Here is a 22,155-nt window from a genome sequence, read left to right as displayed (position 1 = left end):
TCTTTTTGATCTCCGCCTCGTTGTTTTGTATGCCCCCTCTGGTTCGGGTCACACTGTGGCTCGGTCGCGCTTTTATAAAGAAGAGCTTATTTATCTTTTGCGCCAGAGTCCTCGGAGTCTCCTGCTCGGAGGCGATTTTAATTGTGTTTTACGCCCTGCAGACCAGTCCCCCAATTTTAATTATTGCCGTGATTTACATGACTTAGTTCGTACGATGCATCTGCGTGATGTTTGGGAACACAAATATCCAACCCTGGTGAAATATACGTTTTTTACCGCGTCCTCATGCAGTAGACTCGACAGATTCTATTTATCTGATTTTTTATGTGATAAAATTCTTTCTGTCGATGTTATTCCTACTAGTTTTTCTGACCATTGTGCTTTTACTGCAACTGTAAATCTTAGTCGCCAACCTGCAAAACTTTATCGTTCCCAGTGGATGTTAAATGTTTCCCACCTTGCCGACAGTGCTATGGATGATGTTATAAGTGGCGTGTGGGAGCGATGTCTTCGCTCTGTCCCGCGATACCCCTCCTTGCTGGTTTGGTGGACTGCGTTTGCCAAGCCCAAGATTCGTCAGACTTTGATTTTCTACTGTGCTGCTAGGACGCGTGATTTTAAGAACACGTATGAATATTACTACTCTGTCCTGCGTGAACTATATGACGCGGCGGGTACCTCTCCACTGCGGATCCATGATGTTCGTCGTATTAAAGCCAAGCTCTTGAGCCTTAAACGACGACAGATGGATGGTCTGCGAGTTAAGTCGAAACCTCACTCTCTTGTTGAAGGTGAACTGACATCCTTGTACCACCTGCTACGGCATCAGACTCGTCGTCGTCGCTCCTTCATCTCTTCTCTTACGGTGGATGATGGGCGACAGCTTATTGCACAGGAGGAAATGGTTCGTGCTCTTCATCAGTATTACACTAGTCTATATTCTGCCGATGATTCTGGTGAGTCTCTTTCGGATGATGTCTTTGGGGATCTAACTGCGACGATCGCGCCTGACGCGAACGGCGAATTTCTCCGGGAGTTCCAGGTAGATGATGTTTTCGCTTTTATTGCTCGCTCTCCGTCAAGTAAATCGCCGGGTCCAGACGGCCTGCCTAAAGAATTTTATCTCCGTTTTTGGCCTCTTTTGGGTGGCATTTTTACGCAGATTTTAAATGAGATTGTCAGGGGGATGGATGTGCCTGCCGATTTTAAAGTAGGGAAAAAAATAAAAAAAAAAAAAAAAAAGGGGTATGATTCCTGCTTAGGGTGCAGGAGGTCCCGGGTTCAAATCCCGGACGAGCCCTAGCGTTTTGTGCAAACTGGTCGCACGTAGGAGGCTGAGTCAGCGCAAAAAGCTGCCCGTCAGTGTAAAGTGAATTTCATACTTGGTGTAAAGAAATGACCGTCTGGTCCGACGTATGAAGGTGATTGCCAAGCTTTAGGTACAGAACGTGGCAAATGCTTGTCGGTATGTCTTGTTTAAAGTGATGAAAAAGTGTTTTCGCCCGGGATCGAACCGGGGACCTTCCGCGTGTTAGGCAGACGTGATAACCGCTACACCACGGAAACTACTGCTTTCGTTCTTGCTTCTCAGAGAACTTGTAGCAAGGTTGCCATCGTAACTTAAAAATTCAGTAAATGCGGCACTTGCATGACGAAGGTACATGTAGCAGATCCACACACGACGTGGCTCACTCGAGTAGTATGCGACATAGGCAGGAAAATACTGTTCCCGCCCGGGATCGAACCGGGGACCTTCTGCGTGTGAAGCAGACGTGATAACCGCTACACTACGGAAACGACGGATACGCTCTGTCCATCCTTGTACACTCGAAGACGCCTCAGCCTTTCTCCCGTCCGCGCATGCACACACCATAGTTCATTTGACAGCCTGAAACCCATCGTAGCCGAGGGCTCAACAAGTATTCGGGGTGCTCGAGAGGGTGTATGTCGTAGCATCCCCAACGAGATAGCGGCGTTTCGCGCAGTCGTTATTGCAAGTCACATCAGCAAAAACAATCACCTCCTTAGCAGCAGGCAGTGCGCACCCGGCGGCAGCTCTACATGAAGATGCCAATAGCCCTGGAAGGCCGCCGACCGCGGGCCACGGCACCTCCGAGAACGGTGCTGCCCGTGACCCACGGTGTCGCCACACAGTCTGTCGAAGAACAGCACTGCCGGCAGAAAGCACCTTCCCCATCCCGCCAGCCGCACCAGATTCAAAGAGCACCCTGGACGACTTCGAGGGATGCAGTTTGCTGAAATAATTGGCGTTCACGCTGTCACAGGGCTCGTTGGTCTAGGGGTATGATTCCTGCTTAGGGTGCAGGAGGTCCCGGGTTCAAATCCCGGACGAGCAATAGCGTTTTGTGCAAACTGGTCGCACGTAGGTGGCTGAGTCAGCGCAAAAAGCTGCCCGTCAGTGTAAAGTGAATTTCATACTTGGTGTAAAGAAATGACCGTCTGGTCCGACGTATGAAGGTGATTGCCAAGCTTTAGGTACAGAACGTGGCAAATGCTTGTCGGTATGTCTTGTTTAAAGTGATGAAAAAGTGTTTCCGCCCGGGATCGAACCGGGGACCTTCTGCGTGTTAGGCAGACGTGATAACCGCTCCGCCGTAGCGTTACGTATAGTGGACTATCGTTTTTGTTACGTGTTGTGTTGCAACTTCTGAGAGTATTTCTCCGTCGTTGTTTCGTACCTTGTGTTACTTTCTGTCCTTATTTCAGTGTTTTTTGTGTAGCGGTTTCGACCGCATATTTTGAAAATGTCGTCCCAGGTTATTCCTCGTCAGGCTACAGTTAGTTTTGCTTTTGACAAGTCAACCCGCCATGTGCAACCTAGTTCTCTTGAGATTCATGATTGGTTGGTAGATACCTTTGGTGTTCATTCGGATCAGGTGCACACTGCTTATTTTGATACCGAACTGTATGTTTTCTTTGTTAAGTTTATGGACCCACTTCAGGTTGATAAAATTCTTTCTAAATATGGTCATCAAGTTCTCTTTCGGCATCGGGATGATTCTGTAAGTACCGTGCTGCTTTCCAATGCTTCCATCACGTATACCAATGTTCGTGTTTACAACCTTCCACCGGAGGTGGATAATGTCTATCTTAAGGAGGGTCTACAGAAGTATGGTGATGTAAAGAGCATTCGCCTTGAACGCTGGTCAAGCCAACATCGCCTGCAATGTTACAGTGGTATTCGTTCAGTCGAAATGCACGTTAAGCAGAATATTCCATCTCACCTGCAGATCGGTGGATATCGTGTCCATGTAACATATAGTGGTCAGGTTGGCACCTGTTTTTTGTGCAATGAAAGTGGTCACGTGCGTACCGACTGTCCGCGGAGAGTTTTTGTTTTAAAAAATTCTCTCGAACAGCGTCGCAAGTTAACGGTCGCTGACCTCGTTGCAGGTGGTTCTGCTCTTGGTGTAGCACAGTCCAGTGGTAGTAGCGCCCCGCCACAGGTTTTGCGCACCCCTGATACAGAATTTCCTCCTTTGCGTGCTAAATCTGATGTTGTTCCGTCTGTCCCTCAGGTGGGTGTGCCACTTTTGAATAATAAGAGGCGTCGCCCACACGATGGAAATAGTACGGATGAGGATCTCCCTGAGATGCCCCAGTCCGAGCGACCGGCATCCTCCGAGCCACTGTGTACTGTAGCTGCTCCCTCCCCTCCTGAGGTAGCGGTTCCGGTGGCGGCTGCTGGCGCCCCTCCGGCCTCCGACGCAGCTTCTCTCGAGTCGGGTCGTCGGTCGGGCCTGTTGGCGCCGTCTTCCGAACCGACTTCGATGTCACAACAAGTGGAGCCGCGACAACTTCCTGCTTCGCTGCCCCATACCTCTGCCAGCGGAGCTGCTCCACTTCCTTCCAACTCTGCGGCCTCGGACCTTCCTGCTCACGTTTCGCCTCCGTGCAGTCCATGTTTGCCGGAAGCTAGTGCAGGTGTTGACCATTCCGTTTTGTCGGATGTTTCCCCCGCGACCCCGGATCCCGCATGTGGACCGGCGCGGGTGGTGTCGGATACAGAACTTGACCCTCCTACGTCACCGGCGGCTGAAGTTTCCTTGCCCGTCAGCCGACGCAAGTTACGCGTTCAGCCGAACGTTAATGCTGTTCGTAAAAAACCGAAACGTAAGGGATCCGCGGAACGGGGTAGCAGTCCCCCTCCCTCGGATGCCTCCGTCACCCCTGCTATGGACTGTGACGCTGGTGCGTCGGTGTAGGTGATTTGTTTTCTCGCTTTTCTCTCTATGGTTCAAGCATACACCTTTCTTACCTTAAATGTTAACCGTATTGAGTCCGACGTTCGCATTGCCTCTTTGCGGCAGTTTATTTACGACGCCTGTGCGGACGTAGTGTTTTTGCAGAAGTGTTGTTTTCTGATCTCTCTCTACCTGGATTTCAAACTGTTTTTAATGTCGCGCCGGAATATTCAACAGGAACTGCTCTTTTCTTTCGAGAGGGCATTCCTATTACTGACATTGAATTCCTTGACTCTGGCCGTGGGATTGGTTGTCGTCTTTTTGATCTCCGCCTCGTTGTTTTGTATGCCCCCTCTGGTTCGGGTCACACTGTGGCTCGATCGCGCTTTTATAAAGAAGAGCTTATTTATCTTTTGCGCCAGAGTCCTCGGAGTCTCCTGCTCGGAGGCGATTTTAATTGTGTTTTACGCCCTGCAGACCAGTCCCCCAATTTTAATTATTGCCGCGATTTACATGACTTAGTTCGTACGATGCATCTGCGTGATGTTTGGGAACACAAATATCCAACCCTGGTGAAATATACGTTTTTTACCGCGTCCTCATGCAGTAGACTCGACAGATTCTATTTATCTGATTTTTTATGTGATAAAATTCTTTCTGTCGATGTTATTCCTACTAGTTTTTCTGACCATTGTGCTTTTACTGCAACTGTAAATCTTAGTCGCCAACCTGCAAAACTTTATCGTTCCCAGTGGATGTTAAATGTTTCCCACCTTGCCGACAGTGCTATGGATGATGTTATAAGTGGCGTGTGGGAGCGATGTCTTCGCTCTGTCCCGCGATACCCCTCCTTGCTGGTTTGGTGGACTGCGTTTGCCAAGCCCAAGATTCGTCAGACTTTGATTTTCTACTGTGCTGCTAGGACGCGTGATTTTAAGAACACGTATGAATATTACTACTCTGTCCTGCGTGAACTATATGACGCGGCGGGTACCTCTCCACTGCGGATCCATGATGTTCGTCGTATTAAAGCCAAGCTCTTGAGCCTTAAACGACGACAGATGGATGGTCTGCGAGTTAAGTCGAAACCTCACTCTCTTGTTGAAGGTGAACTGACATCCTTGTACCACCTGCTACGGCATCAGACTCGTCGTCGTCGCTCCTTCATCTCTTCTCTTACGGTGGATGATGGGCGACAGCTTAGTGCACAGGAGGAAATGGTTCGTGCTCTTCATCAGTATTACACTAGTCTCTATTCTGCCGATGATTCTGGTGAGTCTCTTTCGGATGATGTCTTTGGGGATCTAACTGCGACGATCGCGCCTGACGCGAACGGCGAATTTCTCCGGGAGTTCCAGGTAGATGATGTTTTCGATTTTATTGCTCGCTCTCCGTCCAGTAAATCGCCGGGTCCAGACGGCCTGCCTAAAGAATTTTATCTCCGTTTTTGGCCTCTTTTGGGTGGCATTTTTACGCAGATTTTAAATGAGATTGTCAGAGGGATGGATGTGCCTGCCGATTTTAAAGTAGGGAAAATTGTTTTAATTCCGAAGTCCTCTGGTCGTTTATCTGCTGCCAATCTTCGTCCGCTCACATTGCTGAATTTTGACTATAAGACAGCTGCTAGAGCGCTCAATAGCCGGCTGTCTTCTCTGCTTCGGGGTGTGATTGGTGCACATCAATGTTGTTTTCATGATAGATCTATTCTGACACCAGGAGCCGAATATCGGGATGTTGTCTCGGTTGCGGCGGTTACAAACGTACATTGTGCCTTTGCCTTCCTTGATTTTTATAAGGCTTTTGATCACGTCAGTCATGTGTTTTTAGATCGTGTTTTAGGTACAATAGGTTTTAACGCTTCATCACGTGGTGTTCTTGGCAATTTGTACAGCGGAATAACAGCTCGGGTGTCAGTCAATGGGCAGCTGACGCCGCCCATTGCTATCCGCCGCGGAGTGCCTCAGGGTAGTCCGCTCTCTATGTCTTTATTCGTTTTGTCCCTGGAACCGCTGCTTCGGACTATTGCTCTCAAGCTTCAGGGTATGTCCCTCTCTGGTGGGAAGCTCTCGGTTAAGGCATATGCGGATGATGTCGTTGTTCTCCTCCGTCAACGAGATGATATCCCGTTGTTGAAAGGGGCAGTTGATGCATACTGTCGTGTCTCTGGAGCGCGTCTCAATCAGGGTAAATGTAAGTTCCTTGATATTCGAGGATTTCGCGATGCTGACGTCCCTTGGGCCACTTTTGTCGATCGCCATACGTCCTTGGGGATTATCATTGATCGGTGTCCTCTAAAAATGGCGGCTCTCAATTGGACATCTGTCACCGAGAAGATACAGGGGGCTCTGATGGTCCATGAGCAGCGCTCTGCTACCATTTTGCAAAAAGTCCGAATTTTAGACACCTACGTCCTATGTAAAGCTTATTATGTTGCTCAGCTGTTCCCACTTCCCATGATGGTGGCGAAAAGGTTGCGCCAATTGTCTAGCAGGTTTATATGGAAGGGCCATCTATTCAAGTTACGTTACGAGGTAATGACGAAACCGCGTCTCTCCGGAGGCTTGGGCCTCTCTGACATTACTCGCAAGGCGTCTGCTTTGTACGTCCGCCGAACGACTCTAATTGTTACGCAAGAAGTGACTTCAATTACATCCAGGCTTTTTACTGTTGTGCGTCCGGCGAGCCTTGCTCCACCTGTCGATGTCGGACGCCTAAATTTTAAGTTGAAACACATTCGGGAATTTTACATTGCGGTGAGTTACCTCGGTGACGTCTTCTTGCGGCGACCGGTGCCAACGACCAAGAGCTTGATTGCCCGCTGGGAGGGGCTGGCCAGTCCCAATCCAATAGAACTGGCGTCTCCATCCGTGTCCTGGAGGAACGTCTGGAAGAACGTTAGTCTGCCGATCCACTCTATGGCCGTGGCGTCCACGTGGTATAGGGTAATAAATAATTTGGTTCCCACCAATGTACGACTGCACCGTATTGGTCTTTCTGACACGGACACCTGTACTCGGTGTGGTCTCCTGGATACCCTTGAACATCGATTCACCTGCTGTGGGCACCTTGCTAATTGGCGTTGGCTCAGGAAACAACTTGCTTTTGTCACTAGGTCTGCTGAAGCCGCTTATACTATTGACATCATCGTCCGGCCCGATTCTTCCTTTTTTCCGCGGACGAAGCTCCATACCGTCATGTGGTTGATTGGCCATTTCGTACATTTTGTCAACAGTTGTCATGAAGAGGATGGACACCTAGCGTTTCGGCAGTACATGCTTACTGCTTACTGGCAGCGCTTGCGATTGCCAGGCCTCCGAGATGATTTTGCCAATATGCTTAGCCTGACATTTGAAAGAGAGGGTGTTGGCTAAGGTCACCTGTGTGAGCCATTTTCTTTTATACTGTTTCTGAATTTGCCGCCTTTATGTATGTTTCTTCTCTACACCAGGACTGAAGTTTTCGTGTTTTAACCTTTATTTCAGTAAGCAGTCTACATTATATAGTCATGTTTTAGGATTTTAATTTCAGTACTGTACTTCTTTTGAAGTGGCTGTGTGGTGGATATTCTTTAATATTTTTTTCAATAGATATATTCGTTCGAGTGGTAGAGTGTCTGCTTCAAAAAAAAAAAAAAAAAAAAAAAAAAAAAAAGGGGTATGATTCCTGCTTAGGGTGCAGGAGGTCCCGGGTTCAAATCCCGGACGAGCCCTAGCGTTTTGTGCAAACTGGTCGCACGTAGGTGGCTGAGTCAGCGCAAAAAGCTGCCCGTCAGTGTAAATTTCATACTTGGTGTAAAGAAATGACCGTCTGGTCCGACGTATGAAGGTGATTGCCAAGCTTTAGGTACATAACGTGGCAAATGCTTGTCGGTATGTCTTGTTTAAAGTGATGAAAAAGTGTTTCCGCCCGGGATCGAACCGGGGACCTTCTGCGCGTTAGGCAGACGTGATAACCGCTACACCACGGAAACTACTGCTTTCGTTCTTGCTTCTCAGAGAACTTGTAGCAAGGTTGCCATCGTAACTTAAAAATTCAGTAAATGCGGCACTTGCATGACGAAGGTACATGTAGCAGATCCACACACGACGTGGCTCACTCGAGTAGTATGCGACATAGGCAGGAGAATACTGTTCCCGCCCGGGATCGAACCGGGAACCTTCTGCGTGTGAAGCAGACGTGATAACCGCTACACTACGGAAACGACGGATACGCTCTGTCCATCCTTGTACACTCGAAGACGCCTCAGCCTTTCTCCCGTCCGCGCATGCACACACCATAGTTCATTTGACAGCCTGAAACCCATCGTAGCCGAGGGCTCAACAAGTATTCGGGGTGCTCGAGAGGGTGTATGTCGTAGCATCCCCAACGAGATAGCGGCGTTTCGCGCAGTCGTTATTGCAAGTCACATCAGCAAAAACAATCACCTCCTTAGCAGCAGGCAGTGCGCACCCGGCGGCAGCTCTACATGAAGATGCCAATAGCCCTGGAAGGCCGCCGACCGCGGGCCACGGCACCTCCGAGAACGGTGCTGCCCGTGACCCACGGTGTCGCCACACAGTCTGTCGAAGAACAGCACTGCCGGCAGAAAGCACCTTCCCCATCCCGCCAGCCGCACCAGATTCAAAGAGCACCCTGGACGACTTCGAGGGATGCAGTTTGCTGAAATAATTGGCGTTCACGCTGTCACAGGGCTCGTTGGTCTAGGGGTATGATGCCGGCAGAAAGCACCTTCCCCATCCCGCCAGCCGCACCAGATTCAAAGAGCACCCTGGACGACTTCGAGGGATGCAGTTTGCTGAAATAATTGGCGTTCACGCTGTCACAGGGCTCGTTGGTCTAGGGGTATGATTCCTGCTTAGGGTGCAGGAGGCCCCGTTTTCAAATCCCGCCCGCCAGTTCCGCTTTAGACGCCGTGCAGTGTGGACGTGCCTAGTCTTCCGCTCCGCCGTAGCGTTACGTATAGTGGACTATCGTTTTTGTTTACGTGTTGTGTTGCAACTTCTGTGAGTGTTTCTCCGTCGTTGTTTCGTACCTTGTGTTACTTTCTGTCCTTATTTCAGTGTTTTTTTTGTGTAGCGGTTTCGACCGCATATTTTGAAAATGTCGTCCCAGGTTATTCCTCGTCAGGCTACAGTTAGTTTTGCTTTTGACAAGTCAACCCGCCATGTGCAACCTAGTTCTCTTGAGATTCATGATTGGTTGGTAGATACCTTTGGTGTTCATTCGGATCAGGTGCACACTGCTTATTTTGATACCGAACTGTATGTTTTCTTTGTTAAGTTTATGGACCCACTTCAGGTTGATAAAATTCTTTCTAAATATGGTCATCAAGTTCTCTTTCGGCATCGGGATGATTCTGTAAGTACCGTGCTGCTTTCCAATGCTTCCATCACGTATACCAATGTTCGTGTTTACAACCTTCCACCGGAGGTGGATAATGTCTATCTTAAGGAGGGTCTACAGAAGTATGGTGATGTAAAGAGCATTCGCCTTGAACGCTGGTCAAGCCAACATCGCCTGCAATGTTACAGTGGTATTCGTTCAGTCGAAATGCACGTTAAGCAGAATATTCCATCTCACCTGCAGATCGGTGGATATCGTGTCCATGTAACATATAGTGGTCAGGTGGGCACCTGTTTTTTGTGCAATGAAAGTGGTCACGTGCGTACCGACTGTCCGCGGAGAGTTTTTGTTTTAAAAAATTCTCTCGAACAGCGTCGCAAGTTAACGGTCGCTGACCTCGTTGCAGGTGGTTCTGCTCTTGGTGTAGCACAGTCCAGTGGTAGTAGCGCCCCTCCACAGGTTTTGCGCACCCCTGATACAGAATTTCCTCCTTTGCGTGCTAAATCTGATGTTGTTCCGTCTGTCCCTCAGGTGGGTGTGCCACTTTTGAATAATAAGAGGCGTCGCCCACACGATGGAAATAGTACGGATGAGGATCTCCCTGAGATGCCCCAGTCCGAGCGACCGGCATCCTCCGAGCCACTGTGTACTGTAGCTGCTCCCTGCCCTCCTGAGGTAGCGGTTCCGGTGGCGGCTGCTGGCGCCCCTCCGGCCTCCGACGCAGCTTCTCTCGAGTCGGGTCGTCGGTCGGGCCTGTTGGCGCCGTCTTCCGAACCGACTTCGATGTCACAACAAGTGGAGCCGCGACAACTTCCTGATTCGCTGCCCCATACCTCTGCCAGCGGAGCTGCTCCGCTTCCTTCCAACTCTGCGGCCTCGGACCTTCCTGCTCACGTTTCGCCTCCGTGCAGTCCATGTTTGCCGGAAGCTAGTGCAGGTGTTGACCATTCCGTTTTGTCGGATGTTTCCCCCGCGACCCCGGATCCCGCATGTGGACCGGCGCGGGTGGTGTCGGATACAGAACTTGACCCTCCTACGTCACCGGCGGCTGAAGTTTCCTTGCCCGTCAGCCGACGCAAGTTACGCGTTCAGCCGAACGTTAATGCTGTTCGTAAAAAACCGAAACGTAAGGGATCCGCGGAACGGGGTAGCAGTCCCCCTCCCTCGGATGCCTCTGTCACCCCTGCTATGGACTGTGACGCTGGTGCGTCGGTGTAGGTGATTTGTTTTCTCGCTTTTCTCTCTATGGTTCAAGCATACACCTTTCTTACCTTAAATGTTAACCGTATTGAGTCCGACGTTCGCATTGCCTCTTTGCGGCAGTTTATTTACGACGCCTGTGCGGACGTAGTGTTTTTGCAGGAAGTGTTGTTTTCTGATCTCTCTCTACCTGGATTTCAAACTGTTTTTAATGTCGCGCCGGAATATTCAACAGGAACTGCTCTTTTCTTTCGAGAGGGCATTCCTATTACTGACATTGAATTCCTTGACTCTGGCCGTGGGATTGGTTGTCGTCTTTTTGATCTCCGCCTCGTTGTTTTGTATGCCCCCTCTGGTTCGGGTCACACTGTGGCTCGGTCGCGCTTTTATAAAGAAGAGCTTATTTATCTTTTGCGCCAGAGTCCTCGGAGTCTCCTGCTCGGAGGCGATTTTAATTGTGTTTTACGCCCTGCAGACCAGTCCCCCAATTTTAATTATTGCCGTGATTTACATGACTTAGTTCGTACGATGCATCTGCGTGATGTTTGGGAACACAAATTTCCAACCCTGGTGAAATATACGTTTTTTTACCGCGTCCTCATGCAGTAGACTCGACAGATTCTATTTATCTGATTTTTTATGTGATAAAATTCTTTCTGTCGATGTTATTCCTACTAGTTTTTCTGACCATTGTGCTTTTACTGCAACTGTAAATCTTAGTCGCCAACCTGCAAAACTTTATCGTTCCCAGTGGATGTTAAATGTTTCCCACCTTGCCGACAGTGCTATGGATGATGTTATAAGTGGCGTGTGGGAGCGATGTCTTCGCTCTGTCCCGCGATACCCCTCCTTGCTGGTTTGGTGGACTGCGTTTGCCAAGCCCAAGATTCGTCAGACTTTGATTTTCTACTGTGCTGCTAGGACGCGTGATTTTAAGAACACGTATGAATATTACTACTCTGTCCTGCGTGAACTATATGACGCGGCGGGTACCTCTCCACTGCGGATCCATGATGTTCGTCGTATTAAAGCCAAGCTCTTGAGCCTTAAACGACGACAGATGGATGGTCTGCGAGTTAAGTCGAAACCTCACTCTCTTGTTGAAGGTGAACTGACATCCTTGTACCACCTGCTACGGCATCAGACTCGTCGTCGTCGCTCCTTCATCTCTTCTCTTACGGTGGATGATGGGCGACAGCTTAGTGCACAGGAGGAAATGGTTCGTGCTCTTCATCAGTATTACACTAGTCTCTATTCTGCCGATGATTCTGGTGAGTCTCTTTCGGATGATGTCTTTGGGGATCTAACTGCGACGATCGCGCCTGACGCGAACGGCGAATTTCTCCGGGAGTTCCAGGTAGATGATGTTTTCGATTTTATTGCTCGCTCTCCGTCCAGTAAATCGCCGGGTCCAGACGGCCTGCCTAAAGAATTTTATCTCCGTTTTTGGCCTCTTTTGGGTGGCATTTTTACGCAGATTTTAAATGAGATTGTCAGAGGGATGGATGTGCCTGCCGATTTTAAAGTAGGGAAAATTGTTTTAATTCCGAAGTCCTCTGGTCGTTTATCTGCTGCCAATCTTCGTCCGCTCACATTGCTGAATTTTGACTATAAGACAGCTGCTAGAGCGCTCAATAGCCGGCTGTCTTCTCTGCTTCGGGGTGTGATTGGTGCACATCAATGTTGTTTTCATGATAGATCTATTCTGACACCAGGAGCCGAATATCGGGATGTTGTCTCGGTTGCGGCGGTTACAAACGTACATTGTGCCTTTGCCTTCCTTGATTTTTATAAGGCTTTTGATCACGTCAGTCATGTGTTTTTAGATCGTGTTTTAGGTACAATAGGTTTTAACGCTTCATCACGTGGTGTTCTTGGCAATTTGTACAGCGGAATAACAGCTCGGGTGTCAGTCAATGGGCAGCTGACGCCGCCCATTGCTATCCGCCGCGGAGTGCCTCAGGGTAGTCCGCTCTCTATGTCTTTATTCGTTTTGTCCCTGGAACCGCTGCTTCGGACTATTGCTCTCAAGCTTCAGGGTATGTCCCTCTCTGGTGGGAAGCTCTCGGTTAAGGCATATGCGGATGATGTCGTTGTTCTCCTCCGTCAACGAGATGATATCCCGTTGTTGAAAGGGGCAGTTGATGCATACTGTCGTGTCTCTGGAGCGCGTCTCAATCAGGGTAAATGTAAGTTCCTTGATATTCGAGGATTTCGCGATGCTGACGTCCCTTGGGCCACTTTTGTCGATCGCCATACGTCCTTGGGGATTATCATTGATCGGTGTCCTCTAAAAATGGCGGCTCTCAATTGGACATCTGTCACCGAGAAGATACAGGGGGCTCTGATGGTCCATGAGCAGCGCTCTGCTACCATTTTGCAAAAAGTCCGAATTTTAGACACCTACGTCCTATGTAAAGCTTATTATGTTGCTCAGCTGTTCCCACTTCCCATGATGGTGGCGAAAAGGTTGCGCCAATTGTCTAGCAGGTTTATATGGAAGGGCCATCTATTCAAGTTACGTTACGAGGTAATGACGAAACCGCGTCTCTCCGGAGGCTTGGGCCTCTCTGACATTACTCGCAAGGCGTCTGCTTTGTACGTCCGCCGAACGACTCTAATTGTTACGCAAGAAGTGACTTCAATTACATCCAGGCTTTTTACTGTTGTGCGTCCGGCGAGCCTTGCTCCACCTGTCGATGTCGGACGCCTAAATTTTAAGTTGAAACACATTCGGGAATTTTACATTGCGGTGAGTTACCTCGGTGACGTCTTCTTGCGGCGACCGGTGCCAACGACCAAGAGCTTGATTGCCCGCTGGGAGGGGCTGGCCAGTCCCAATCCAATAGAACTGGCGTCTCCATCCGTGTCCTGGAGGAACGTCTGGAAGAACGTTAGTCTGCCGATCCACTCTATGGCCGTGGCGTCCACGTGGTATAGGGTAATAAATAATTTGGTTCCCACCAATGTACGACTGCACCGTATTGGTCTTTCTGACACGGACACCTGTACTCGGTGTGGTCTCCTGGATACCCTTGAACATCGATTCACCTGCTGTGGGCACCTTGCTAATTGGCGTTGGCTCAGGAAACAACTTGCTTTTGTCACTAGGTCTGCTGAAGCCGCTTATACTATTGACATCATCGTCCGGCCCGATTCTTCCTTTTTTCCGCGGACGAAGCTCCATACCGTCATGTGGTTGATTGGCCATTTCGTACATTTTGTCAACAGTTGTCATGAAGAGGATGGACACCTAGCGTTTCGGCAGTACATGCTTACTGCTTACTGGCAGCGCTTGCGATTGCCAGGCCTCCGAGATGATTTTGCCAATATGCTTAGCCTGACATTTGAAAGAGAGGGTGTTGGCTAAGGTCACCTGTGTGAGCCATTTTCTTTTATACTGTTTCTGAATTTGCCGCCTTTATGTATGTTTCTTCTCTACACCAGGACTGAAGTTTTCGTGTTTTAACCTTTATTTCAGTAAGCAGTCTACATGGATTTTAATTTCAGTACTGTACTTCTTTTGAAGTGGCTGTGTGGTGGATATTCTTTAATATTTTTTTCAATAGATATATTCGTTCGAGTGGTAGAGTGTCTGCTTCAAAAAAAAAAAAAAAAAAAAAAAAAAAAAAAAAAAAAGGGGTATGATTCCTGCTTAGGGTGCAGGAGGTCCCGGGTTCAAATCCCGGACGAGCCCTAGCGTTTTGTGCAAACTGGTCGCACGTAGGTGGCTGAGTCAGCGCAAAAAGCTGCCCGTCAGTGTAAATTTCATACTTGGTGTAAAGAAATGACCGTCTGGTCCGACGTATGAAGGTGATTGCCAAGCTTTAGGTACATAACGTGGCAAATGCTTGTCGGTATGTCTTGTTTAAAGTGATGAAAAAGTGTTTCCGCCCGGGATCGAACCGGGGACCTTCTGCGCGTTAGGCAGACGTGATAACCGCTACACCACGGAAACTACTGCTTTCGTTCTTGCTTCTCAGAGAACTTGTAGCAAGGTTGCCATCGTAACTTAAAAATTCAGTAAATGCGGCACTTGCATGACGAAGGTACATGTAGCAGATCCACACACGACGTGGCTCACTCGAGTAGTATGCGACATAGGCAGGAGAATACTGTTCCCGCCCGGGATCGAACCGGGAACCTTCTGCGTGTGAAGCAGACGTGATAACCGCTACACTACGGAAACGACGGATACGCTCTGTCCATCCTTGTACACTCGAAGACGCCTCAGCCTTTCTCCCGTCCGCGCATGCACACACCATAGTTCATTTGACAGCCTGAAACCCATCGTAGCCGAGGGCTCAACAAGTATTCGGGGTGCTCGAGAGGGTGTATGTCGTAGCATCCCCAACGAGATAGCGGCGTTTCGTGCAGTCGTTATTGCAAGTCACATCAGCAAAAACAATCACCTCCTTAGCAGCAGGCAGTGCGCACCCGGCGGCAGCTCTACATGAAGATGCCAATAGCCCTGGAAGGCCGCCGACCGCGGGCCACGGCACCTCCGAGAACGGTGCTGCCCGTGACCCACGGTGTCGCCACACAGTCTGTCGAAGAACAGCACTGCCGGCAGAAAGCACCTTCCCCATCCCGCCAGCCGCACCAGATTCAAAGAGCACCCTGGACGACCTCGAGGGATGCTGTTTGCTGAAATAATTGGCGTTCACGCTGTCACAGCGCTCGTTGGTCTAGGGGTGCAGTTCCGCTTTAGACGCCGTGCAGTGTGGACGTGCCTAGTCTTCCGCTCCGCCGTAGCGTTACGTATAGTGGACTATCGTTTTTGTTACGTGTTGTGTTGCAATAGTTCCGCTTTAGACGCCGTGCAGTGTGGACGTGCCTAGTCTTCCGCTCCGCCGTAGCGTTACGTATAGTGGACTATAGCTTTTGTTTACGTGTTGTGTTGCAACTTCTGTGAGTGTTTCTCCGTCGTTGTTTAGTACCTTGTGTTACTTTCTGTCCTTATTTCAGTGTGTTGTGTGTAGCGGTTTCGACCGCATATTTTGAAAATGTCGTCCCAGGTTATTCCTCGTCAGGCTACAGTTAGTTTTACTTTTGACAAGTCAACCCGCCATGTGCAACCTAGTTCCCTTGAGATTCATGATTGGTTGGTAGATACCTTTGGTGTTCATTCGGATCAGGTGCATACTGCTTATTTTGATACAGAACTGTATGTTTTCTTTGTTAAGTTTATGGACCCACTTCAGGTTGAAAAAATTCTTTCTAAATATGGTCATCAAGTTCTCTTTCGGCATCGGGATGATTCTGTAAGTACCGTGCTGCTTTCCAATGCTTCCATCACGTATACCAATGTTCGTGTTTACAACCTTCCACCGGAGGTGGATAATGTCTATCTTAAGGAGGGTCTACAAAAGTATGGTGATGTAAAGAGCATTCGCCTTGAACGCTGGTCAAGCCAACATCGCCTGCAATGTTACAGTGGTATTCGTTCAGTCGAAATGCACGTTAAGCAGAATATTCCATCTCACCTGCAGATCGGTGGATATCGTGTCCATGTAACATATAGTGGTCAGGTTGGCACCTGTTTTTTGTGCAATGAAAGTGGTCACGTGCGTACCGACTGTCCGCGGAGAGTTTTTGTTTTAAAAAATTCTCTCGAACAGCGTCGCAAGTTAACGGTCGCTGACCTCGTTGCAGGTGGTTCCGCTCTTGGTGTAGCACAGTCCAGTGGTAGTAGCGCTCCGCCACAGGTTATGCGCACCCCTGATACAGAATTTCCTCCTTTGCGTGCTAAATCTGATGTTGTTCCGTCTGTCCCTCAGGTGGGTGTGCCACTTTTGAATAATAAGAGGCGTCGCCCACACGATGGAAATAGTACGGATGAGGATCTCCCTGAGATGCCCCAGTCCGAGCGACCGGCATCCTCCGAGCCACTGGGTACTGTAGCTGCTCCCTGCTCTCCTGAGGTAACGGTTACGGTGGCGGCTGCTGGCGCCCCTCCGGCCTCCGACGCAGCTTCTCTCGAGTCGGATCGTCGGTCGGGCCTGTTGGCGCCGTCTTCCGAACCGACTTCGATGTCACAACAAGTGGAGCCGCGACAACTTCCTGCTTCGCTGCCCCATACCTCTGCCAGCGGAGCTGCTCCGCTTCCGTCCAACATTGCGGCCTCGGACCTTCCTGCTCACGATTCGCCTGCGTGCAGTCCATGTTTGCCGGAAGCTAGTGTAAGTGTTGACCATTCCGTTTTGTCGGAGTTTCCCCCCGCGACCCCGGATCCCGCATGTGGACCGGCGCGGGTGGTGTCGGATACAGAACTTGACCCTCCTACGTCACCGGCGGCTGAAGCTTCCTTGCCCGTCAGCCGACGCAAGTTACGCGTTCAGCCGAACGTTAATGCTGTTCGTAAAAAACCGAAGCGTAAGGGATCCGCGGAACGGGGTACCAGTCCCACTCCCTCGGATGCCTCCGTCTCCCCTGCTATGGACTGTGACGTTGGTGCGTCGGTGTAGGTGATTTCCTTTTTCGCTTTTCTCTCTATGGTTCAAGCATACACCTTTCTTACCTTAAATCTTAACCGTATTGAGTCCGACGTTCGCATTGCCTCTTTGCGGCAGTTTATTTACGACGCCTGTGCGGACGTAGTGTTCTTGCAGGAAGTGTTGTTTTCTGATCTCTCTCTACCTGGATTTCAAACTGTTTTTAATGTCGCGCCGGAATATTCAACAGGAACTGCTCTTTTCTTTCGAGAGGGCATTCCTATTACTGACATTGAATTCCTTGACTCTGGCCGTGGGATTGGTTGTCGTCTTTTTGATCTCCGCCTCGTTGTTTTGTATGCCCCCTCTGGTTCGGGTCACACTGTGGCTCGGTCGCGCTTTTATAAAGAAGAGCTTATTTATCTTTTGCGCCAGAGTCCTCGGAGTCTCCTGCTCGGAGGCGATTTTAATTGTGTTTTACGCCCTGAAGACCAGTCCCCCAATTTTAATTATTGCCGTGATTTACATGACTTAGTTCGTACGATGCATCTGCGTGATGTTTGGGAACACAAATATCCAACCCTGGTGAAATATACGTTTTTTACCGCGTCCTCATGCAGTAGACTCGACAGATTCTATTTATCTGATTTTTTATGTGATACAATTCTTTCTGTCGATGTTATTCCTACTAGTTTTTCTGACCATTGTGCTTTTACTGCAACTGTAAATCTTAGTCACCAACCTGCAAAACTTTATCGTTCCCAGTGGATGTTAAATGTTTCCCACCTTGCCGACAGTGCTATGGATGATGTTATAAGTGGCGTGTGGGAGCGATATCTTCGCTCTGTCCCGCGATACCCCTCCTTGCTGGTTTGGTGGACTGCGTTTGCCAAGCCCAAGATTCGTCAGACTTTGATTTTTTACTGTGCTGCAAGGGCGCGTGATTTTAAGAACACGTATGAATATTACTACTCTGTCCTGCGTGAACTATATGACGCAGCGGGTACCTCTCCTCTGCGGATCCATGATGTTCGTCGTATTAAAGCCAAGCTCTTGAGCCTTAAACGACGACAGATGGATGGTCTGCGAGTTAAGTCGAAACCTCACTCTCTTGTTGAAGGTGAACTGACATCCTTGTACCACCTGCTACGGCATCAGACTCGTCGTCGTCGCTCCTTCATCTCTTCTCTTACGGTGGATGATGGGCGACAGCTTAGTGCACAGGTGGAAATGGTTCGTGCTCTTCATCAGTATTACACTAGTCTCTATTCTGCCGATGATTCTGGTGAGTCTCTTTCGGATGATGTCTTTGGGGATCTAACTGCGACGATCGCGCCTGACGCGAACGGCGAATTTCTCCGGGAGTTCCAGGTAGATGATGTTTTCGATTTTATTGCTCGCTCTCCGTCCAGTAAATCGCCGGGTCCAGACGGCCTGCCTAAAGAATTTTATCTCCGTTTTTGGCCTCTTTTGGGTGGCATTTTTACGCAGATTTTAAATGAGATTGTCAGAGGGATGGATGTGCCTGCCGATTTTAAAGTAGGGAAAATTGTTTTAATTCCGAAGTCCTCTGGTCGTTTATCTGCTGCCAATCTTCGTCCGCTCACATTGCTGAATTTTGACTATAAGACAGCTGCTAGAGCGCTCAATAGCCGGCTGTCTTCTCTGCTTCGGGGTGTGATTGGTGCACATCAATGTTGTTTTCATGATAGATCTATTCTGACACCAGGAGCCGAATATCGGGATGTTGTCTCGGTTGCGGCGGTTACAAACGTACATTGTGCCTTTGCCTTCCTTGATTTTTATAAGGCTTTTGATCACGTCAGTCATGTGTTTTTAGATCGTGTTTTAGGTACAATAGGTTTTAACGCTTCATCACGTGGTGTTCTTGGCAATTTGTACAGCGGAATAACAGCTCGGGTGTCAGTCAATGGGCAGCTGACGCCGCCCATTGCTATCCGCCGCGGAGTGCCTCAGGGTAGTCCGCTCTCTATGTCTTTATTCGTTTTGTCCCTGGAACCGCTGCTTCGGACTATTGCTCTCAAGCTTCAGGGTATGTCCCTCTCTGGTGGGAAGCTCTCGGTTAAGGCATATGCGGATGATGTCGTTGTTCTCCTCCGTCAACGAGATGATATCCCGTTGTTGAAAGGGGCAGTTGATGCATACTGTCGTGTCTCTGGAGCGCGTCTCAATCAGGGTAAATGTAAGTTCCTTGATATTCGAGGATTTCGCGATGCTGACGTCCCTTGGGCCACTTTTGTCGATCGCCATACGTCCTTGGGGATTATCATTGATCGGTGTCCTCTAAAAATGGCGGCTCTCAATTGGACATCTGTCACCGAGAAGATACAGGGGGCTCTGATGGTCCATGAGCAGCGCTCTGCTACCATTTTGCAAAAAGTCCGAATTTTAGACACCTACGTCCTATGTAAAGCTTATTATGTTGCTCAGCTGTTCCCACTTCCCATGATGGTGGCGAAAAGGTTGCGCCAATTGTCTAGCAGGTTTATATGGAAGGGCCATCTATTCAAGTTACGTTACGAGGTAATGACGAAACCGCGTCTCTCCGGAGGCTTGGGCCTCTCTGACATTACTCGCAAGGCGTCTGCTTTGTACGTCCGCCGAACGACTCTAATTGTTACGCAAGAAGTGACTTCAATTACATCCAGGCTTTTTACTGTTGTGCGTCCGGCGAGCCTTGCTCCACCTGTCGATGTCGGACGCCTAAATTTTAAGTTGAAACACATTCGGGAATTTTACATTGCGGTGAGTTACCTCGGTGACGTCTTCTTGCGGCGACCGGTGCCAACGACCAAGAGCTTGATTGCCCGCTGGGAGGGGCTGGCCAGTCCCAATCCAATAGAACTGGCGTCTCCATCCGTGTCCTGGAGGAACGTCTGGAAGAACGTTAGTCTGCCGATCCACTCTATGGCCGTGGCGTCCACGTGGTATAGGGTAATAAATAATTTGGTTCCCACCAATGTACGACTGCACCGTATTGGTCTTTCTGACACGGACACCTGTACTCGGTGTGGTCTCCTGGATACCCTTGAACATCGATTCACCTGCTGTGGGCACCTTGCTAATTGGCGTTGGCTCAGGAAACAACTTGCTTTTGTCACTAGGTCTGCTGAAGCCGCTTATACTATTGACATCATCGTCCGGCCCGATTCTTCCTTTTTTCCGCGGACGAAGCTCCATACCGTCATGTGGTTGATTGGCCATTTCGTACATTTTGTCAACAGTTGTCATGAAGAGGATGGACACCTAGCGTTTCGGCAGTACATGCTTACTGCTTACTGGCAGCGCTTGCGATTGCCAGGCCTCCGAGATGATTTTGCCAATATGCTTAGCCTGACATTTGAAAGAGAGGGTGTTGGCTAAGGTCACCTGTGTGAGCCATTTTCTTTTATACTGTTTCTGAATTTGCCGCCTTTATGTATGTTTCTTCTCTACACCAGGACTGAAGTTTTCGTGTTTTAACCTTTATTTCAGTAAGCAGTCTACATGGATTTTAATTTCAGTACTGTACTTCTTTTGAAGTGGCTGTGTGGTGGATATTCTTTAATATTTTTTTCAATAGATATATTCGTTCGAGTGGTAGAGTGTCTGCTTCAAAAAAAAAAAAAAAAAAAAAAAAAAAAAAAAAAAAAAAAAAAAAAAAAAAAAAAGGGGTATGATTCCTGCTTAGGGTGCAGGAGGTCCCGGGTTCAAATCCCGGACGAGCCCTAGCGTTTTGTGCAAACTGGTCGCACGTAGGTGGCTGAGTCAGCGCAAAAAGCTGCCCGTCAGTGTAAATTTCATACTTGGTGTAAAGAAATGACCGTCTGGTCCGACGTATGAAGGTGATTGCCAAGCTTTAGGTACATAACGTGGCAAATGCTTGTCGGTATGTCTTGTTTAAAGTGATGAAAAAGTGTTTCCGCCCGGGATCGAACCGGGGACCTTCTGCGCGTTAGGCAGACGTGATAACCGCTACACCACGGAAACTACTGCTTTCGTTCTTGCTTCTCAGAGAACTTGTAGCAAGGTTGCCATCGTAACTTAAAAATTCAGTAAATGCGGCACTTGCATGACGAAGGTACATGTAGCAGATCCACACACGACGTGGCTCACTCGAGTAGTATGCGACATAGGCAGGAGAATACTGTTCCCGCCCGGGATCGAACCGGGAACCTTCTGCGTGTGAAGCAGACGTGATAACCGCTACACTACGGAAACGACGGATACGCTCTGTCCATCCTTGTACACTCGAAGACGCCTCAGCCTTTCTCCCGTCCGCGCATGCACACACCATAGTTCATTTGACAGCCTGAAACCCATCGTAGCCGAGGGCTCAACAAGTATTCGGGGTGCTCGAGAGGGTGTATGTCGTAGCATCCCCAACGAGATAGCGGCGTTTCGTGCAGTCGTTATTGCAAGTCACATCAGCAAAAACAATCACCTCCTTAGCAGCAGGCAGTGCGCACCCGGCGGCAGCTCTACATGAAGATGCCAATAGCCCTGGAAGGCCGCCGACCGCGGGCCACGGCACCTCCGAGAACGGTGCTGCCCGTGACCCACGGTGTCGCCACACAGTCTGTCGAAGAACAGCACTGCCGGCAGAAAGCACCTTCCCCATCCCGCCAGCCGCACCAGATTCAAAGAGCACCCTGGACGACCTCGAGGGATGCTGTTTGCTGAAATAATTGGCGTTCACGCTGTCACAGCGCTCGTTGGTCTAGGGGTGCAGTTCCGCTTTAGACGCCGTGCAGTGTGGACGTGCCTAGTCTTCCGCTCCGCCGTAGCGTTACGTATAGTGGACTATCGTTTTTGTTACGTGTTGTGTTGCAATAGTTCCGCTTTAGACGCCGTGCAGTGTGGACGTGCCTAGTCTTCCGCTCCGCCGTAGCGTTACGTATAGTGGACTATAGCTTTTGTTTACGTGTTGTGTTGCAACTTCTGTGAGTGTTTCTCCGTCGTTGTTTAGTACC

General features: G+C 49.3%; 9 non-coding genes across 9 annotated transcripts; 1 reads left to right on the top strand and 8 right to left on the bottom strand.

The window, feature by feature from the left end:
• Positions 1 to 1,493: 1,493 nt before the first annotated feature.
• Positions 1,494 to 1,566, bottom strand: Trnav-aac. Its single transcript has one exon. It is a non-coding gene; the product is annotated as a tRNA-Val (tRNA).
• Positions 1,567 to 1,724: 158 nt separating this feature from the next.
• On the bottom strand, positions 1,725 to 1,797 carry Trnav-cac. Its single transcript has one exon. It is a non-coding gene; the product is annotated as a tRNA-Val (tRNA).
• A 488-nt stretch (positions 1,798 to 2,285) lies between these two features.
• On the top strand, positions 2,286 to 2,357 carry Trnap-agg. The gene has a single exon. It is a non-coding gene; the product is annotated as a tRNA-Pro (tRNA).
• Positions 2,358 to 8,102: 5,745 nt separating this feature from the next.
• Trnav-aac lies at positions 8,103 to 8,175 on the bottom strand. The gene has a single exon. It is a non-coding gene; the product is annotated as a tRNA-Val (tRNA).
• Positions 8,176 to 8,333: 158 nt separating this feature from the next.
• Positions 8,334 to 8,406, bottom strand: Trnav-cac. The gene has a single exon. It is a non-coding gene; the product is annotated as a tRNA-Val (tRNA).
• Positions 8,407 to 14,633: 6,227 nt separating this feature from the next.
• On the bottom strand, positions 14,634 to 14,706 carry Trnav-aac. The gene has a single exon. It is a non-coding gene; the product is annotated as a tRNA-Val (tRNA).
• A 158-nt stretch (positions 14,707 to 14,864) lies between these two features.
• Trnav-cac lies at positions 14,865 to 14,937 on the bottom strand. The gene has a single exon. It is a non-coding gene; the product is annotated as a tRNA-Val (tRNA).
• Positions 14,938 to 21,099: 6,162 nt separating this feature from the next.
• On the bottom strand, positions 21,100 to 21,172 carry Trnav-aac. Its single transcript has one exon. It is a non-coding gene; the product is annotated as a tRNA-Val (tRNA).
• Positions 21,173 to 21,330: 158 nt separating this feature from the next.
• Trnav-cac lies at positions 21,331 to 21,403 on the bottom strand. The gene has a single exon. It is a non-coding gene; the product is annotated as a tRNA-Val (tRNA).
• Positions 21,404 to 22,155: the final 752 nt, after the last annotated feature.

This window comes from Schistocerca piceifrons, unplaced genomic scaffold, assembly GCF_021461385.2.
Source record: "Schistocerca piceifrons isolate TAMUIC-IGC-003096 unplaced genomic scaffold, iqSchPice1.1 HiC_scaffold_538, whole genome shotgun sequence".
NCBI classification, from domain to species: Eukaryota; Metazoa; Arthropoda; class Insecta; order Orthoptera; family Acrididae; genus Schistocerca; species Schistocerca piceifrons.
This window is presented reverse-complemented; position numbering and strand designations above follow the sequence as displayed.